This window comes from Hyaena hyaena, unplaced genomic scaffold (genome assembly GCF_003009895.1).
Source record: "Hyaena hyaena isolate Hyena2069 unplaced genomic scaffold, ASM300989v1 scaffold_1795, whole genome shotgun sequence".
NCBI classification, from domain to species: domain Eukaryota; kingdom Metazoa; phylum Chordata; class Mammalia; order Carnivora; family Hyaenidae; genus Hyaena; species Hyaena hyaena.
In genome coordinates, this window is record NW_024082429.1 from 55,677 (window position 1) to 73,735 (window position 18,059).

Consider the following 18,059-nt stretch of genomic DNA (forward strand, 5'->3'; position numbering starts at 1 on the left):
CAATGGGGACAAGAAAGTCTCTTCAACAAATGATGTTGGGAAAAGTGGATAGCTACACATAAAAGGATGAAACTGGACCACGTTCTTACACCATAAACAAAAATAAACTCAAACTGGATTAAAGACCTAAATGTGAGACCTGAAGCCATAAAAACCCTAGAAGAGACCACAGGGAGTAATTTCTCTCACAGCAGCCATAGCAACATGTTTCTAGATATGTCTTCTGAGGCATGGGAAATACTGCAAAAATAAACTATTGGGACTAAATCAAAACAAAAACTTCTGCACAGTAAAGGAAACAATCAACAAAACTAAAAGACAAACTACAGAATTGGAGAAGATATTTGGAAATGGCGTTAAAGGGTTAGTATCTTAAATATATAAAGGCCTTAGAGAATTGAACACACACACACACACACACACACACACACACACACACACACAAATAATAATCCAATTAAAAAGTGGGCAGAAGAGGGGAACCTGGGTGACTCAGTTAAGTGTCCAACTCTTGGTTTCAGCTCAGGTCATGATCTCATGGTTTGTGAGTTCAAGCCCTGCATTGGGCTCTGTGTTGACAGTGCAGAGGCTTCTTGGGATTCTCTCTCTCTCTCTCTCTCTCTCTCTCTCTTTCTCTCTCTCTCTCAAAAATAAATAAATAAGTCTTTAAAAATGGGCAGAAGACATGAAGAGACATTTTTCCAAAGGAGACATACACATGGCTAATAGACACATGAAATGATGTTCAACATCACCCATCAGGGAAATGCAAATCAAAACCAGAGGAGATGTTACCCCACACCTGCCAGAATGGCTAAAATCAAGAAATAAGTGTTGATGAGGATGTGAAGAAAAAGGAACCCTTGTGCATTGTTGGTGGGAATGCAAACTAGAGCAACCATTGTGGAAAACAGTATGGAAGTTCCTTACAAAATTAGAAATAGAACTACCCTATGATCCAGTAATAACACTACTGAGTACTTACCTAAAGAATATGAAAACACTGGGGTGCCTGGGTGGCTCAGTCAGTTAAGCATCTGACTTCGGCTGAGGTCATGATCTCACAGTTCACAAGTCTGAGCCCTGCATTGGGCTCTGTGCTGACAGCCCAGAACTCAGAGCCGGCTTTAGATTCTGTGTCTCCCTCTCTCTCTGCCCTTCCCCACTCCAACACCCCCTCCACTCATGCTCTCTCTGTCTCTCAAAAATAAACATTTTTTAAAAAATTAAAAAAGAATATTAAAACACTAATTTGAAAGGATATATGTGCCCCTATGTTTATTGCAGCATTATTTACAATAGCCAAATTATGGAAGCAACCCAAATGTCCATTGAAGGATGAGTGGATAAAGATGTGGTATATATACACAATGGAATATTAGCCATAAAAAAGAATAAAATCTTGACATTAGCAACAACATAGATGGATCTAGAGGGCATAATAGTAAGTAAATTAGAGAAAGACAAATACCATATGATTTCACTCATATGTAAACTTAAGAAAGAAAACAAATGAACACAGAGAAAAAGAGAGAAACCAAAAAACAGACTCTTAACTAAAAAGAACACACTGATAGTTATCAGAGGGGAGATGGGTGGGGTGATGGGTGAAATAGGTGAAGGGGATTAGGAGTATATTTGTCATGATGAACAGAGAGTAATGTATAGAATTGTTAAATCGCTATGTTGTACAACTAAAAGTAGGAATTAAAAGAAAATAAAGAATCCATCTGTCTCCAGGAGACATACACCAGAAAAACAGAATTAAAAAAAAAAAGTTTCTTAGTACCTTAACTGGTAATTTCCACAGACCCAATTGGCATGAGGTATTCTTTGTGTGACTCAGAGGTTTCAAAGCAAGCTTTGACCTGGTACCAGTAGAACTCTTCCAGTAATACAAATTTGATTTACTCCAATTCTTTGACAGGAAAGACTTCCTTGACAGGCTCTCCTTTTACTAAAGAAATTAACCTAGTCTGATAATTCCATTTAAAAATAAAGTTTGTGAGAAATTTCAGCATCAACTAAAAGTGTGCTTGACTTGTTACAGAAATACGTTCAGGCTAACATGAACATCAATATCATACTAATCAGAGCTGAGTTGTGAAGTAGACAACATGTAACAAGAATGACTCATGGAATAGAACTATAAACAACTTCATTTTTATCTCTAACAGTCTCTTCATGTATTCTTTTGAGCTATGTTTGCATTGCCTCCAGATGAAAATTGAACAGTCTTCACTATTTTTTTCTGGGCATTCATAAGTAATAAAAAGTTCTAGAGTCACCTTAAATTGCCAAACAACAACAACAATAAAAACAATAAAGCATTTAATTATGTTGTAAATCAAAAGTCCAAACAAAATAAAGCCAAACCATCACCTTTCTCAGGGCAAAAGGCTGGAAGAAGAAAACACAGTTGGAGAAGGGCAAATGGTTTCTCTCTTTTTCCATTTTGTGCTTCTACTTCTCCACCCCCAGGATAAATTGGAACCGCTGGAAGACAGTTGGTTCAAAAAACACGTCACTTGACTGATACTCTTGTGAGTTAGTATTGGTCCTCCCCAGGTTTGTCAACTGTTTGAAAGTGAGTGAGTGTGTGTGTGTGTGTGTGTGTGTGTGTGTGTATTCTGAGAACACCCACACACAAACTCACCCACATACACAAAGCTGGAGCTTTCTCAGCTGCCCTTGACACAGATGAATTCTCCACATCATCAGCAAATGCTCTTTCCTATCTATGGTCATGTGGCAATCTCTTCAAATCCCACTACTAGGGTCAGCTCCTCTTCTCATGCCTTCTTGCAAGTAACTTAAGATAACCCCAGACCAAGTCTCTCTAAGAATGGGAACATGAGTCACACAGAAAACAATCAATTAACCTATCAACTGACTCATTCTTCAAATATTCATGAGCTCCCATTAAATACCTAGCCTTCTTATAAACATCATATGCTAAAATACACATAACCAAGCCTAAAGTGTACATTTTCTAAAGGGCATTTTAAAAAGACAATATTTGGGGCATCTGAGTGGATCAGTAGGTTAAGTGTCTTACTTGATTTTGGCTCAAGTCATGATTTCACAATTTGTGAGTTTGAGCCCCATACTGGGCTCTGCACTGACAGCAGGAAGCCTGCTTAGGATTCTCTCTCTGCCCCTTCCCCACTTGCACATACATACTCTCTTTCTCTCTATCAAAATAAATAAATTTAACATAATTTTTAAAATAAAATAAAAAATAAAAAAGACAAGGTTTCTTTCAACCACATGAATCGATCACACAACCCTAAATACAATGAATTTACTCAACAAAGTGTGTCCCAAAAGCTTACCCAGAAGGTACAGATTGGGACTTCTACATAGGGGACACTCCAGAGGCAGCAATGTGTTCTGAAAGGTAAGGCCAGGGTGCTGTGAACTTTCAATGTCCAGCAAGACCATTGCTTTTACTTAACCTGTGTGGTTATTTAGCATCATTTGAAGGTGGCTAATGGACTATGGGGAACAGAGGGGCTAAACCCCTTCAAGCTGTCCTTGATTCTGTTTTCAAATAATTAATATTTATAATTCTGTGTTCACATTAATTTTTAACAAGAGAATCATCTAATATCTGTTCTGGAAGAGATATTAGAGTTAACTGGTCCAACTTTTTGTGTACGTACGTTTCCTATGTATATGTACACAGGTTCTATACATGTGACCATGGGGATTTTTGCTACATAAAAATGTGTTCTGGGCCTGTGTGCAAAATACCCCACAAACACCAGCACCAGCTGCAATTCCTTCCAGCAGTTTGGCAACACAACCATGTATATTTCAACCTCAGCAGCTCACCAGGGTGAAGGCTAAATTATCAAATGACAGATCTTATATATGAGGGAAATACAATCTGGTCTAGCTTGAAGAGTTTTATTTAGAAGAAAAAATTACAAGAGGCTAATCAAGGTCCTTCGAGTCATAATTTTCTAGAGATCCTTGTGCAGGATGCTTGACATACTAAAACCTAAAGGAGGCTCACCGGAGGAAGTATCGGCCAGCACAAAGGCTCTGAGGTGGGAGTGTGCTTGGTCTGTTTGAAAAACAGCCAGAAGACCTGTGTGTCCAGATATATTCAGGGATTGGAAGATAAATGAGGTGAAAGGAGAAGGGAAAGTGAGAGCAGATTGCAGGGGTTCACAGCCCTGGATGCCCATTAGCATTACTTGAGGACTTTTTAGCAAGTATCAATACCCCAATCACAAAATCAATAAAATCAACATTTTGGGGGAATCAGACCCCAACATGAATATTACCTTAAAGCTCACCAGATTGTGTTCAATGTCAGCCAAGGTGGGGAATCTTCTGTAGGTGACTTCCCTTGAAATGGGAAACTGGGGTGCATGGTGGCTCAGTCAGTTAAGCATCTGGTTCTTGGTCTCAGCTCAAGATCTCTCAGTTTCATGAGTTCAAGCCTTGCATCTGACTCCATGCTGATGTTGCAGACCTTGCTTATAATTCTGTCTCCCTCTTTCTCTTCCCCTCTCCTACTCACACTGTCTCCCTCTCAAAATAAATAAACAAAATTAAAAAAGAAAAAAAAAGAAATGGCAAGCCACTAGAGAAGGGATTTTGAGAGGAGGAGTATCTGATCTGGTTTAGGTTTTGAAACAGTCCTTCTGGCTACTGGGAGAACAGATTGTATGAGGACAAAAGCCAGAGCTTGTTTTAGAATACCTTTCGCAATAATCTGGAGGATAGTGGTTTGGTTCAGGGTGGGAGCAGTGTTGGTGTGAAAAAGTGGTTGGATTCCGGTTATATTTGAAGAGAGAACTGACAGGATTTGCTGATGCATCTGATATGAGGTAGGAGATAAAAACAGAATCCAAGGAGCAGGGTGTCTGGGTGGCTCAGTCGGTTAAGCATCCGACTTCGGCTCAGGTCATGATCTTGTGGTCCGTGGGTTCCAGCCCCGCCTCAGGCTCTGTGATGACAGCTCAGAGCCTGGAGCCTGTTTCAGATTCTGTGTCTCCCTCTCTCTCTGACCCTCCCCAGCTTGTGCTCTGTCTCTCTCTGTCTCAAAAATAAATAAATGTTAAAAAAAAAAAAAAAAAAAAAAAAAGAATCCAAGGAGCACACAAAGGCTGTTAGCCCAAATACAGTCTTTCCTCTGACAAGCTCTGAAAGTACCTGTCACCCTCACACTAACCTCGTGAAGCTTTTCTCTCCTCTCTGTAGTTAATCTATTCCCTCAGCACCCATGTTCTTCTCCCCCATGTGTTTCCTTCTCAAGATCTTGCTCTAAATGAAAAGATTTTAAAAACTTCAAGGGAGTAGTAAGACTTGAAATGTACCTTTCCCAAAGGGTATTTGCATTTTAAAGAAATGGTGTCTTTTAAACTTCATGTGGACTTATTTTGATCCTAATTGCACACTGATTTCTTCTGTGCAGCAAGTCCTAATTAGGAGCAGATCTAGAGTTTTTACTTGGGAGAGGCTTTAGAGAGAGCTCTACGAGGTAGGAGACTGGTCAGGGAGTTTATCCTGAAGCTGAATTTGTGGGTGACTGATGGATTAGTGGGCTGGATGGAAGGGAGAGTGAGGACGAAAGACCCAGGCTGCACCTTGGCATCATCATTGTCTTCACAGATTTTATTTTTATTTTTGAACAAAAAGATAGAGTATCTGAAATAGATGAAATCTCCCAAACATCTGTTTCATATCTGAAATTCCAGATAAGAACACTGAGCCTTGAAAAGGTGGAGTTTCTCAGCCATGGATGGATCCATTGCTACATCAGACGGGAGGACCTTTTAATACTAGAGAAATACTCAAGCTCTCCAGACGTAAGATACAGAGGAAATCCATTCAAATCTCAAGCATCAGTGATCTCTTAACTAGAAGTATGCTGTTACTGTAAAATTTTACTTTTATTTCCTTTCATTAAAAACTATGTGTATTATCATAACTAGCGAAACAGAGCAAGGTTATACACAGAACAAGTTAGTGGTTTCCTATCTCTTCATTCCCACTCTTCTAAGTTCATCTTTCTCATACAAATATTTATATGTGTACATACATATATGTGATTGTGTTATGTTAGCAAAGAGAGTGATATTATATATATGTGTACATATACATGTATTAAAGCACATAAATATATAAATTACCTTAGAATAAATATATGTACATATATGTGTATATGAGTGTGCACAAATATATAAAATCACACTAAAATTTCTTTTCTCACCTGTATGAATATATATAAGGTATATATCACCTATGTATAAAGTAACAATACTTCATATATATCTCTCCCAAGAAATATAAAGCTATTTTTAAAGAGCTGTATAATATTTCATAGGATGGAAATATGACAAATTATGGAGCCATTTTAGCTTTCAATAAACAATTTTTGGGGGGTTTGCCTCAAGAAACCCTGCAGGAAAAGACCAAAACCCCAGCATATTTACGCTTACATCCTGATGCTTTCCTTATTGCAGAACACATTCTCTGAAGGCTTGAATAAAATAAATGACTATTAAAAAAAAGTTTCTTCCAATCTCCTTTCTATAAATCCATTCAGTGGACTCCAATGTTCTTAAACTCATATTTTACCTTTTCCTTTTATTCATTCTGCAAATATATATTTATTGCTCTAATGTAAATGGACCTGATCTTAAGACTGTTTCCTGGATCCTATATTTTCAGTTGTTATCCAAACATCAAAATGGTTCTTTTAATGTTATCCACACATATCTCCATTCAGTTCACCTCCTATTGCCTACTATAGTAGCTAAACACCATGTAAGCATTTCAGGCCTGAATCTGTGAAAAGTAATAAACTATTTCTAGAAACCACCCCATTTGCCTTGGGTTGAGACATTCATTTTGCCAGAGAAAACACCTTGCAGAAGGGGCACTAGAAAATTATGAGTAGAAAGACCTTGATTAGCCTCTTGTCATCTTTCTTCCCCAAATCAAACCCTCAAGCAAGACCAGATTGCATTTCCTTCATATATAAGTAGAACTGCTATTTGAAAATTTAGCTTTCACTCTAGTGAGCTAAAGGTCTAAGATAAATGATTGTGCAGGTTAACCAACATCTAGAGGGAGTCAGAAGTAATACTGGTGGATTTCTCACACATGTTCAGAGCACAATCTTATCTAAGAAATCTCCATCAACACTCTCTCTGCGTAAACTCTTACATACACAGAAGAGCAAGTGACACAGCCTTTCACTTGCTGTGAAAGAACGCCATTTTCTGATTGTGAGAAGGACATATTCTTTGCAATGATTTGAAGGCAGAGTCCCAATCTAAATAGGCATCAGTACCCAATAAGAGACAATATGACAGAAAAGTTACTGTGGTAGTAAAGATCATGATCTTTGGAGTCAGAGAGACATGGATCCAAAGCCTGACTCTCCCTTACATCTGCATGTTGACTTTGGGTGACTTATTAAGACCTATAAATGATACTATTCTTACCTAACTCTTACGGTGGTAGCTATCATTAAATGAGTATTAAACAGAGTATAACACTTGCCACGTAGTAAATACTCAGCAGATATCTGTTATAATGGTCAAAGGAACTTCAACTTCCCTACTAGCCCTTTTATCAGACAGAAATATATTATATACAAAAAGCATTATACAAAACTACCAAAGCCTTAGGAAAAACATCCATGAAATAAAGAATATACATCAAGAAGGTGGTGAAGCTCAAAAAACAGCAAGCTCAGAATAGAATAAAAGATCCAAAGATAGTCCATAAAACATACTTCAGAGCTGCATTGTGAGTCTTGGAACCAAGAATAACAAGAAAATTAAAAGCACAAATAAAAAGACAAGTCAAAAAGACTGGTAAGACTGCAGTTTGGATACTAAGATTATGGTCTCCAAATTCCTCTGGAGATAGACATTTCAATACCATTCTCGTTACTTGTCCCTGAGTGTTTGTGTGTAGTGGGGCCAAGGGAGATGTAGGGGATGATGTTGATTAAGAAATGAATTAAGGGAGAAAAACTGGAGTCATGTTCTTCTATAACTTCAAGTTCCTTTGAGAATTTCAGTCTTCAGGAATATATGGATCCAGGAGGCTACAAAACTACATTAAAGCAGTTAATTCAAAAAAGATTGATATTCAAACATCTACAATTCCTCAGCTAAGTATGCTGAAGGGAAAAATCAATTACTAGGGTTCAAGGCCTATACTGTAAAGCCTAAAGGTTATTTTAGAATGGTGGAAAAATCATAAAATTATTGATTTATAATGAACGGTGCTACCACTACAGACAAAAGAAAAAAATATATAGATTCAGCTTGCTGTTATCCATGCCAACAAAATCACACACTGACTCACTTTATTTTCTTCAGAGATTAGATTTCATATCCTTTTAATTTCTGGTTCATTTCCTGGCTGCTGAGGTGTTCCACACTGTCTTAGCCTCCTTAGCACTCCTCACATCGATCCTGAAAGCTTTAGGTCACTCAGCCAACCAGCCAAAAATTATGGGACATATCCCATCACTGGCTCAGGGCAGTGGGGCGCGCACAACTTTAACTCAGCTGCAACAGAACTCTAATAAAATATTCAGAGAGACACATCACTCTGAATGGAGATGAGATCAGCCATGAGAATTCTAAATGGAAAAAGTGAATTTCCATTCCTCCTCCTTTAGTATTTCTAAATAAGTCATTTTCAGACTTCAAGAGGTTCAACTGCTAAATTCCAGGAAACAAGGCTCTAGTGTGCCTGATAAATACTGATTTCATTACAGTACAGGCTCTATTTTTGTGAAGTGGATACAATCTTTAACAGAACAGCATCAGAAATCTAAAGACAGTAAGGCACAATAGATAGATTCTTGGGTTTGGAGTGAGAAAATAGACGTGGAAACCAGACTGTGCCGTATTCTATCAGAGTGACCTTAGGCAAATTGTTTTTTCTTTAAGCCTGTTTCCAGAGGTTTTTTTTGGAGAATTGGGGAGATAAAGTGAATATATTAAAGTAGAATATTTTTCATTCATGATTATTAAATATTGGGAAATTACTTTAATATTAGTGTATTTTCATTAAGATCTTCACTCATAAATATATATAATCAATATATGTGCCTAGCCCAGTATTGGATTATAAAGCAAGTTTAAATACAATCCTTCCCCATAAAAAGAAACTCCTAACATTTAGTTGAGCTCTAAGTTACTGCCTATATTTTTCTTGACTATTTGTCCCTGGAGAAGACAAAATTATTAAAGGTTTATCAGTGGAATTTTTAACATTAATAATAATTGGTTTTATTTAAGTCATAAAACATAAAGTCCTTCTAAGTCTTAGGATGTGTCGAAATTAATAAGCTGAAATAAGCAAAGGCACAAAACTGGAGTGTGATTCATTCAAATATCTTAATCACTAGGCTTTCCTATTTTTCACTCCACCAGTTTGTTTTCTCATTTCACTTGTTATCCTCAAAAACCACATGCTACATCAACCCATTGTCAACATGAGTAGATTATGTAAATTAACCATGTAAATGTACTTAAACAATTAAAGCCACACGGATGTTCAAAGTTAAAGAACAAAAGCAAAGAGTACTAATTCTAATTAGAGAGCAATCAGACATGGGCTTAATTTCTCTTAGCACCATTTAATAAGGGGCTTCTTAATGTCTACTGTGTATATTGCTGTATTTCACATCAATATTTTAATGATTATATAACTGCATATGTTAAATATATAAATATTAAAACTCCTTAAAATTGATTTGGTTTTTTTTCCTCCAACAAATTGTCTCTCCTCAAAATATATCTGCATACTTAAATCATTGTATTAATGCAATCAAGTCAGAAGCTAATATCATATAGTCCAGCTAACTATTATGGGCGTATCAGGATCTGCAGCTGCCTTCCATTAACGCTATCAGACTGGACTTTCATTTGCAGAATGAAATCCATTGATTTTGTCAAAGAACATCAGCTTTGTCCTTTAATGAACCATGGGCTCCTTTCAAAAGCAGTTCAGTAATGGTTACTACATTAAAACTTCAAACACACTCAACCACAAGATGAGTTTCTAAAGTACCACTTTCATCAGTATCACAGGGTCAGGTGGGAAGGAGAATATTGGCCTGGGAACCAGACGTCTGTCTGCTAGTGAAGACTCTGTTACAAACTGTTCATATGACTTTGGGTATATGGTTGCCATAAAGAATACAAGACACCCAGGCAATTTCAATTGAACAAATTACATTTTAGTATAACTATGACCTAAATATCACATGGGGCATACTTATGTTAAAAAATGATTCACCAGACAAGACCCATTTATATGCTGCCTATAAGAGTCTCATTTCTGACCAAAAGACACCTGCAAATTGAAAGTGAGGGAAGTGAGGGTATGGAGAAATATTTATTATTCAAACCGATGTCAAAAGAAAGCTGGAGTAGCAATATTTATATTGGACAAAATAGACTTTAAAACAAAGATGGTAACAAGACAAAAAATAAAGACACTCTATAATAATAAAGGGGACAACCCAATAAGAAGATATAGCAATTGTAAATACATAGGTACCCAATATTGAAGCACCCAAATAACAAACAAAGCAGTTAATAACAAACAAAAAGGAACTAATCGATAGTAATACAATAATAGTAGGAGACTTTAACACCACTCTTAGATCAATGGACAAATCATCCAAACAGAAAACCAACGAAGAAACAGTGGATTTGAATGACACACTGGACAAGATGGATCCAACAGATATACTGAAAACATTTCATCCTAAAAGATTAGAATACATATTCTTTTCAAGTGCACATGGAACATTCTCCAAAAGAGAATTCTACCATACATTTAAAGAAGAGTTAATACCTATTGTTCTCAAACTATCCCAAAAATTAGAGAAGGAAGGAAAACTTCCAAATTCATTCTATAAGGCCAACATTACCCTCATTCAAACATTACCCTCATTCAAACAAACAAACAAACAAATAAACAAACAAAACACATAAAGATACCACAGAGAGAGAGAGAGAGAGAGAGAGAACTGCAGGCCACTATTTCTGATGCACATAGATGCAGAAATCTTCAACAAAATACTAGTAAACTGAATCTAACAATACATTTAAAAAATCATTCACCAATCAAGTGAGATTTATTCTCAGTGTGCAAGGTGGGGTTCAATATTTGCAAAATCAATGTGATATATCACATCAATAAAAGATCATTTGAATACATGCAGATGTAGCATCTGATAAAGCACAACATCCATTCATGATCAAAATCCTCAAAAAAGTAGGTTTAGCGGGAACATACCTCAACATAATAAAGGTCATATATGAAAACCCACAGCAAACATCATCATCATTGGAGAAAACATAGGAGTTTTCCCCTAAGATCAAGAACAAGACAAGGATCTCACCACTTTTATTCAACATAGTCCTAGCCACAGCAATCAGATAACAAAGATAAAAGTCATCCAAATTGTTAAGGAAGAAATAAAACTTACACTATTTGCAGATGACATAATACCATATGCAGAAAACTCTAAAGACTCTACAAAAAATACTAGAACTGATTAATGAATTCAGCAAATTCACAGGATACAAAAATCAATGTACAGAAATCTGTTGCATTTCTGTATACTAATAATGCAGCAGACAAAGAAATTAAGAAAACAATTCCAATTCCAACTGCACCAAAAATAATTAAATACTTAGGAATGAATTTAACCAAGGAAGAAAAAGACCTGTACTCTGAAAAGTACAAAGTACTGATAAAAAGAAATTGAAGATGACATAAAGAAATTCAGACATCCCATGCTCTTGGATTGGAAGAAAAATATTGTTAAAATGTCCATACTACTCAAAGCAATCTACAGATTTAATGCAGTCCCTATCAAAATACCAACAGCATTTTCACAGACCTAGAACACTGTTACCCTAAAATTTGTATGGAACTACAAAAGACCCCAAATAGCCAAGCAATCCTGAAAAAGGAAAGCAAAACTGTAAGTATCACAATTCCAGACTTCAAGTTGTGTTACAAAGCTATAGTCAAAACAGTGTGGTACTGGCACAAAAATAGACACTACTGAGTATTTACCCCCAAAATTCAAAGGGATACAGGCACTCTATGATTATTGCCATATTACTTAAAATAGCCAAATTAGGGGCACCCGGGTGGCTTAGTCAGTTGAGTGTCTGACTTCAGCTCATGTCATGATCTCACGGTTTATGTGTTCAAGCCCCGTGTCAGGCTCTGTGCTGACAGCTCAGAGCCTGGAGCTTGCTTCAGATTCTGTGTCTCCCTCTCTCTCTGCCCCTTCCCTTGCTCACTCTCTATTTCTCTCTCTCAAATATAAATATACATTACAATTTTTTAAATAAAATAGTCAAATTCTAGAAACAGCTCAAGTGTCCATCAATTGATATTGATATATATATATACTCAATATATGTTGAGTATAATGCTCAACAAAATAAGTCATTCAGAGAAAGACAAATATCATATGAGTTTACTCATATGTGGAATTTAAGAAATAAAACAAAAGGAACAAAAGAAAGCGATACCAAGAAACAGACTTTTACTATAGAGAACAGATGGTCCCCACAGGGGAGGTGGGGGAGGGAGGGATGAAATATGTGAAGGGGATTAAGAGTACATGTATCAATTTTTTTTAAAAAAAGTACATGTATCATGATCAGCACTGAGTAATGTACAGAATTGTTGAAATGCCATATTGTACACCTGAAACTAATGTAACACTGAATGTTAACTATGTTGGAATTAAAATTAAAAAGTTTAAAACAAAATACTTAACTGCATGATCCTTAAAAAATAAAATGATTCACTGGTTATGTGAAATTCAAATTTAACCAGTCCTGTATTTTTATCTGCTGAATCTAGGAACTATACTTGGTGAAACTAATGTTGGCTCCATCATTTGAATAGTGCAGGGATTGGACAGAATGACATCCGAGTGACCATTAAAAAAAAAACAAAAAAACACTGGGTTCAAAGGCAAGCAAGAGGCAAAAATCAGCATATTTTTTCCCCTTAACTACTAAGCAGAGATTCATAAAATCCCTCACATTTAAAACCAAGCAAGGCTAATGTTAGAGACAGTTATAATAACTCCGTAAATTTCCAAATGTGGACAAAAGAAGGCTCAGGTATTTTAAAGCTCTTGTATTTGCTGTCTATTGTTGCATAACTGCATAAGAAATTATCCCAAAACTTAGCGGCATAAAACGACATTTATTATCTCACAGTTTCTGTGGGTCAGAGGTCCATGAACAGCTTAACTGGATCCTCTGCCTCAGGACCTCATTAAGACTACAATGAAGGTTTTAGCTGGGCTACATCTCAAAGGTCAAACAGAAAAACAACACACCTCCAAATTCATACGTGTGGCTGTTGACAGGATTCAGTACTTTCCAGGTTGTTGGACTGACAGCCTCAGTTCCTTGCTGTGGGTTTCCCCTTAAGGAAACATCACAAGCATTTATACTTGAGATCTTTAGAAAGAATAAAAGCATCTGTCTTTATGGGATATACTTACAAATAGCAGCTTGTTCTAATAGAACAAACAAGCAAGAAGACCCAGAGAGAGTGTGACCTAGACACAGTCTTTTAAAATCTAACCTCAAAAGTGGTTTGGTGCCACCTTTAGTGTATTCTATTTGTTAAAAGCAAATCAGCAGGCGCAGACCACATTAAGGGGAGAGCATCACACAAAATGTGAGTACCAGGAGGTGGAGGTCACTGGAAACCATTTTAATCCTACCCATCATATTTTAAAAATGTTTTTTCTTGAGAGGCACCTGGGTGGTTCAGTCCATTAAATGTTTGAGTCTTAGTTTCCAATCAGTTCATGATCTCAAAGTTCCTGGGTTTGAGCCCTGTACTGCTGCTGCTGTACAAAGACTCTGCGCTGACAGTACAAAGCCTGCTTGGAATTCTCTCTCTTCCTCTTTCTCTGCCCCTCCCTGACTCTTGCTCTCTTTCAAAATAAATAGACTTTAAAAAAAGTTTTTTCAGGAAAAGTTACTGAAAAGCTATTTCTTAGTTAAGTTTAATTTATAATTCGTTGAAATGGAAGCTCTGTATTTGGGCCTTTAAAAGAGGGGTAAGGGGTGCCTGAGCGGCTCAGTTGGTTGAGCATCTGACTTCGGCTCAGGTCATGATCTCGCATCTTGTGAGTTTGAGCCCCACATTGGGCTCTGCGCTGACAGCTCAGAGCCTGGAGCCTACTTCGGATTCTGTGTCTCCTTCTCTTACTGCCCCTCCCCTGCTCACTCTCTGTCTCTTTCTGTCTCAAAATGAATAAACATTAAACAATTTTTTTAAGTAAAAGATGAGTAAGCAATACTAAAGACATAAAGCTTTGGATCTAAATATCTCAAATATAAATGCTTCTTTTCCAGTGTGAAACATGCACATTGAGATTTGTTGATTCTAGATGTGCCAAAATAGACTTTTGTTCATTAATCCAAATGTACCGTGTTTATTAGTCCGTACTTCCTTTGATGATATAACACATTTATCTTGTCCTTTATTTGATCACTTCAGGTTTAAAAATGCTATTTTTAGTTAATAATCAATTCAGGACTTAAAATCAGTCAAGTCTAACTAGAGGTCTCAAACTTGATGCAGAAAACTTTTCTAGGGATGTGTATTAGCTTCCTAGGGCTGCCACAAAAAATATCACAGACCAAGCTGTATTCTCTTACAGTTCTGCAGGCTAGAAGTTCACAATCAAAGTGCTGAAAGAGCCATGTTCTCTCCGTTCTAGCGGAAAATCCTTCCTTGACTCTTCCCTGCTTTTGGTGGTGGCCAGTAATGCTTGGCCTTCTCTGGCTTATAGATGCATCTCTCCAATCTCTGCCTCTGTGCTCAGAGGTGCTTGTCCCTCTGTCTTCTGTGTCTTAATGTGGCATTTTCCTGTCTGTGCCTCCTTTGTATCCAAAGTTCCCTCATCTTATAAGGATACTTATTCAGGTATCCTAAACCGATAGGACCTCACCAATGTTAATTTGATTACATCTGCAAAGACCTTATTTCCAAATAACATCACAGTCACCGGTACCAGGAGTTATTAGGATTTCAACACATCATTTTTGGCGACCACACACACAACAGGGTGCTTGATAAAGATGGAGATTCCAACCCCACAGGAACCTCCCATCCCTTGGGAATTTTGATTCTTTAGGTATAGACAAAGGTAGAGAGATCTGCCAGTTTGACAAGCACCGCAGGTCCGTTCTATGGCAGTGGTGCACAGCCCATGCTTTGGCAAACTCTGCTCAAGCCAGCCAGCTAGACCTTCCCACTAACTGTTGTTAGACAAACAGCAATTAAAGCCTCCAGGCTCTTTCTTCTTGATTTTCTTAATGAGAAAATGTAGGTGAAGGACAGTGTGGCAACAGGAATAGGTACTGAGGTTAGCATCAAAGCACCTACGCTTGAATGCTGGCTCCACACAGGCCATATGACTGTGATTCAGTCCCTCAACCTCTGATTCTTCAGCTCCATCACTAAGTTTTTCTTATAATTAAATGGGGTAACATTTGCAAAAGCATCTAGCCAGTTTAATATTATACTATTAGAGCTAAAAATGATATAAAAATTTGCTCCTGCTATTCAATCTAGTAATTCCTCTGCACTCATCATTTATTTAACAAAAATTTATCAAGTACATACCATATGCCAGACATTGAGCTTGGCACTGGGGATACAACAGTGAACAGCAAATACAGTCTGTACTTTGTATCCTGGAGGAACTATAACTTAAGGAAGTGATTTAAAATATTAAAAGAAATCATAAACATAAAACTCTTCATGACAGCATTAATAAAACAGAAACAATAAATATCTAACAATAGAAAAAAAATTTTATCTACGGAGTGAAACACCCTGCAGGCATGCAGTGAAGACTATGTTACTGATTTGGGAAAATGCATTTAATGTGAAGTAAAAATTAAGGTACACAATTATATGCATGCCATGATTACAAATACGTAAAATTAATAAAATATTATAGGGGGGAAAGAATGGACTAACACTGACCCAAATGAAATCATGGTTAAGAAAATGAGGTAACATCATTGAATGACTTTGTTCTTCTAACATTCACTGGATGGAAGCATTAGTTTCTTCTTTATCTGAGTTTGGGTCTTGTTTTGTTTTCATTTTTGACAGAATAATTGCTTTTGAAATTAGGATAAAAGGACAAAGCATATTTTTAAATTAGTTGCATACTATCTGGTTACAGTGTGTGACAGTAAATCTTCAAGTGTCAGGTAGATCTAGCATCCTACAGGTTTGTGAGGTCTTCCTGGAGGCAAGCAGCCCAAATGAATCTCTTCCAAGACCAGATGCACTGGGCTTGTATCCAACATGCCATCATGCTTCCCTCCTCCTGAAGAGGCCTGGTATTTTGCTGATCTTTCTAACTAAAGCAGCACCAAAACTAACGGGCACTCCATATATATATGCAGGGTTGAATTGAAATGTTCTAAGTGGCTTCAAGATTCCTTTTACTTATCACAACAGACACTTTGGAACATATCATGCAGTAACTAGAGTTTGATTTTTCCCAGGTATATTAATTTTGGTTTTACTCACACTAACAGGCAGCTTTCTCCCTGTGCTGTGTGCTTGGTTATGCAAATTTTTGACCAAGGGCCTGCTCACTCCCACTCTTTCCCCAGCCCTAACTACAACTTTCTAAGATGGTTATTTACACAATTGCTTTCATTAAGTAACTGATCTCTATTTTTATTAAAGATAAAAACTAACTTCTGGTCAGAGCTGTAGACAAATATGAGATAGTAAGATTCCAACTGAGAACAAGTATGTTTAACCCTTTGGTTGTCCCCAACAATGATTTGGGGAGGCAAAAATATGAATTCCATTGGGATTTTTACCATATCAAAAATAACTATCATATTCCCATTACTTTGTCCCCAGATGCCCAAGGATCCCAAGTAGGAAAAATTTTACCAGAATACAAGTCTCACTCAAGATGCCATGATCCATGCAGACAAGAGTTTGAGAGGCCCAAATAAATTGTTTTCTAGTGGTACTCAGTTCAACCATTGGTAGATAGATAAAAGACAATTTTCTCCTTGCTAAGTCCTGCATTTAGCATCTGAGGGGAAGATTTATTTTCCCTTATACTGGAAAGAATCTATCACATGAAGAGGAAGGCTGGGCAGTTTCCTTATTTGTGTTAAGATTGTTTTGTCTTCTTGGTTAAAGTAGAATTAAAACAGCAAACTGGGCAAAGTACCAGAGGACCAGAGCAGGGCTCTGAGGTGAGTTTATAATAAAGGACTGTAGAAATTATTCCCCAATGGACTTTAACTCTTTCTTCCTCATATATTAACACATTTGAAGCTTTTACTCAATATTTTGCAACCAAGGTCATAATTATAAACATCATTGCCTTAGCTGAGTTTTCTCAGAGGTAGACTCTGAAAAAAGTATTCCAAGGAAAATAGTTTGTTATATATGGGAAATATATAAGGAATAGAAGGGCAATATTTTAACATCAAGGGGAAAAATGATAGAGGAAAGGAAAGCCAGAAAATAAACCATTATTAAGACATTACCATACTGGCCAACTGAAGCTTACTTCCTCAAAGAAATTCTAGAAATATGACATTTTTATCATTTTTATGTACAATGCATTTAGTATGATGATATATCCTAGTCATAGTAGACAAATAATTGTTTCCTACTCTCAGACTGCCTTTTTATAAATAAATTTCTGACTCTTCAATTTCCTTGTATTTTTCTCCTTTCCCTAAAAGCAAGGACTTCACAAAAACTAATTAATTTGGGGTTCTGGTGTGGGGCTACACTGGGATGCAGTATAGTTGTAAGAACCCCATGCCTGAAGCCTGGGTTCAATAGTGTGCTCAGGCACTTACCAGCTGTGCATGTTGAGCAAGTTAATCTCTCAGCGCTTCAGTGTTCTCATATATAATATGGGTCATAATTTTACCTATTAGGTAGTGCTATGGTGAAATTTTCATTAGTTAATATAAATAACCTAGAATAGTGCCTGG

At 36.9% G+C, this 18,059-nt stretch overlaps 1 long non-coding RNA gene across 1 annotated transcript in view; it reads right to left on the reverse strand.

Moving 5' to 3' along the window:
• Positions 1-4,622, reverse strand: part of LOC120226676 — a 56,754-nt gene extending 52,132 nt beyond the window's left edge. Inside the window, exon 1 of the long non-coding RNA XR_005527082.1 lies at positions 4,296-4,622. This is a non-coding gene — a long non-coding RNA (uncharacterized LOC120226676). The remainder of the gene's footprint in view (positions 1-4,295) is intronic.
• Between the last annotated feature and the right edge of the window lie 13,437 nt (positions 4,623-18,059).